Genomic DNA, 3,262 nt, shown 5'->3' with positions numbered 1-3,262 from the left:
AGAGCTCCGCGACTTGGGACGCGAAATCGCTCAAGTGACATATGGGCTCCACACAGAGGTGCCTCCCGGATGCAGCCGGGTTTTCAAACAACGTGATATGGGATAACGCGACATCTTCCACGTGGACTGGCCCGATAAAGAAATCCTTATACTCCTCTGTGCAACCTGTGTGTGTAGTGAAAGATGGGTTGAGGAAATGTTTCCTTATCATAGTAACAAATCACACACTAAACCGGACAAGAAGTCTTCTGAATAGCAAATGCATCATTGCCAGGGTGACGAATGACAATGGATGATGATTTTTCAATCTATGATTCTTATGCCAATGCACATGCATTGTTTACGTAAAGTATGGAGCAGAAAAGGGTTTCAGATATGATAAAAACATGCAGTTTTACTCTTTAGTATACTAACCACTGCAGGATATTCAGTACATCGGTATTAGCTTCATTTCAGCCAGTTCTCTCCTCATGAAACTAATTTGCAGAACTTGTTACTTTTCCTTGCTTTTAACAATTTATTGTTTCAGGTGTAGATTATATCCGAAGAACTCTTGGAGGAAGAAAAATTGGTAATATAAAGTACGAAGTTAACTATATATACCGCATCGTTGTATCTGGAGTAGTGAATCCGAAACTTTTTGTTCTACTGAACCTATATAAATCTCAGATTCTCAATCCAAGAGCTTCTAACTCTTCTCCTCGACATCAGTAACACCCATTTGTATCTCAATTATGGTATGGAGTGAAATCTAGGGTAAAATAGAAATGATTGAATAGGCTTAGCAATGCTTTTGCAAGTTTAAAACACAACTTTCAGTGATGGGAGAAGATCAAAATTTCATGTTACCTACATGTTCAGTAAAACATGAGTACATTGCTTGCAATACGGCCTATAAGTAGGATCAAGATTTCAAGATCAGCGTTTCTGCACAAGAGAGTTTCACCAACAGTAGCAAGTTACCTGGTGGGGTATAACAACCACTGCTGCTCGCTGGAGTCCGACCGTAACGACGTATTCATATGTAAATATATATTCAATAAATATGTAAAGCCCAAATCTGTATTTTATCAATTTATTGAAGCTATAACTTTTATATTTTAGCATGACATGATTAATATAGAAAACTATGTAGGTTTGCAGCATGATAATTATCAAAATGACTTTGTATATAAACTACCAATAAGATATTCCAAGTTGTTCCGAAAATAACAGAGAAATGTTACTACATACCCATACTCCTCAGGCATATTTTTCTGTCGTTATTCATACGTCATTGCATCACACACACACACACACCAGAATTGATCGCATCAAGTGTACTCCATTGCATCTGCCAACATTAATTGCGATATATGTCAGTGTACATAGATATCAAGAAAACTTACAAACTTTCATAGAAATAACTTCAAGAATCTTACAGTTGGAGTTGCTGTCAAAATTATTCTCCATAGATCACGTGCTAGTTTTTTTTCTTTCTTTTTTTGCCTAAAGCTCTCCATCTTCACTGCATAATTGTTACGTAGGTTGAAGTGGACCTTGTTAGATCAATACAATAGGCTAATTCCCATAAGAGAAATGATTTTGCAGGATACTTCGACAAATAAGTTAATGAAATTTTGCAACCTGGTAAGCAAAAGAGGTAGGCGCAAGATGAGAATTCACATGCAGTTGCAGAATAAATATGATGTGTCACCAATTAAATTGCTCTCGTCAGATTTGTTAATCATAATGGCAATCTTGGGGGAAGAAGTAGAGGGCCCTGAAGCAGGTAGGACGACACGGAGGCAGACCATGTGTGCCGCAGCTTGCGGAACTGAAATTTAAACAAGCAGCAGTTCAGGTTACATGAGAAAACTGGAAATAGTTATTTACTAAGGTTTAGTCAATATAAGGAAAAGACGGGTAGAAAACATACTATACCCAATTCATGGTACATGTCTCTGAGTCTTTCAACAATCTTATAGCCCTGATCCTTGTCCCTTTCTTTAGAAACACTGAAATCCTCCTCAAAGTTAGAAATTCAGACTATACTACTTAGCTGCAGTATAACACCCTGACCTGAACTCTTTATTTGGTGCCAGGTAGCACTTTGATGCCGTATTTATATGTTCCAAAACTGTAGGTGGACTGGTGGAGTACTACTTCAGTGATGAGGATCTTCTGATGCATATCATGCCAACGATTACCTCTCTTTGGACATCTTCCTTAATTTAGTAACTCAATTTTCTAATGGGAAACTAATGGCGGAGATCCTATAGACCTCTGATGCAAATTACCTATCCACGACAGAGTCATAGAACAATCAAGCTATTCTTTTTCTTTACTAATATTGCGGGTTGTACAGATCCGGCTAGACCTCACCGCCGACAGGGAGGCATTGAGGTGGGGGCCATGTTCGTCGTGATACTCATTAGCATGGCAATGAGAGGGCCTTCCGGCCCAGCGGCTTCATCAACCAGCGCGTGTGCCACTGCCATATACAAGAATCATCTACACAGAATTTCTGTTTAGTGCGTTCATGCCTTTTTAATTTGCCAGTGATCGATGCGTGGACTGCCGGAACATGCATTCTAATCAACGGGCGGTGGTGCAGACACTACAACAAACGCAATCAATTCAAAGTCAGAAACAGAAAAGGGATAAGCAGCAGCTAGACCATTCACCAATTGTAGTAACTGCTTCATCTTACAGGCCACACAACTTCAAGAGCATAGCAAGCAAGCAAGCAGAAGAAAAAAAACTAAAGCAACAAAGATAAAAGTCAAACAGCACTCACCGACGGCAACTGGAGCTCTGCGCGGCCCCTGCCAGCGCCATTGCAGACCACCAGCTCGAACGGCCCTACCATGTCACGGACCCTAATGCCGGAGCCGAATGCCAGGTCGCCATCGCCGGTCACGAAGTCGACCCCGTCAGGCCCGACCACCTCCTCCACCGCGGGGGCGTCGGGGCGGCTCCAATCGACGGCCCCGTCGGAGGCCCGCGCCAGCGCGACTGCGGGGCCCCATGCGGGCGTGGAACTCGTAGCACTGCACGGCGTCGACGAGCGCGCCCTCGGCGTCGAGCGGCCAAACCCGGACCTCTGCGTCGGGGTCCCAGCCGTACTTGTCGACGATGGCCTCGATGACATCGTAGAAGAAGGTGGGATCCGGGGCGGGCACCGGCTGACGGCCCGCGAAGGCGTAGGCGTGGGAGGAGGCGTTGGAGATGGCCGCGAGCGGGGACAGCAAGGAGCAGTGCGAGGAGAAGTAGGAGGATC

The 3,262-nt window shown here is 43.8% G+C and overlaps 1 long non-coding RNA gene across 2 annotated transcripts; it reads right to left on the bottom strand.

Annotated features, from left to right (window-relative positions):
- Positions 1-2,802, bottom strand: LOC119297350. 2 transcript variants are annotated; one of them, XR_005145629.1, is made up of 5 exons: positions 1,919-2,802; positions 1,627-1,816; positions 1,422-1,507; positions 1,234-1,333; positions 1-165 (listed from the first exon to the last, which is right to left on the bottom strand). It is a non-coding gene; the product is annotated as an uncharacterized LOC119297350 (long non-coding RNA). The 2 variants fall into 2 exon arrangements; XR_005145628.1 differs by lacking the exon at positions 1-165 and having other exon boundaries at positions 421-1,333; positions 1,919-2,798.
- Between the last annotated feature and the right edge of the window lie 460 nt (positions 2,803-3,262).

The sequence above is a fragment of the Triticum dicoccoides genome, chromosome 5A, assembly GCF_002162155.2.
Source record: "Triticum dicoccoides isolate Atlit2015 ecotype Zavitan chromosome 5A, WEW_v2.0, whole genome shotgun sequence".
Lineage (NCBI taxonomy): Eukaryota > Viridiplantae > Streptophyta > Magnoliopsida > Poales > Poaceae > Triticum > Triticum dicoccoides.
Note: the sequence above shows the minus strand (reverse complement) of the source record. Positions and strands in the feature narration are given on the sequence as shown.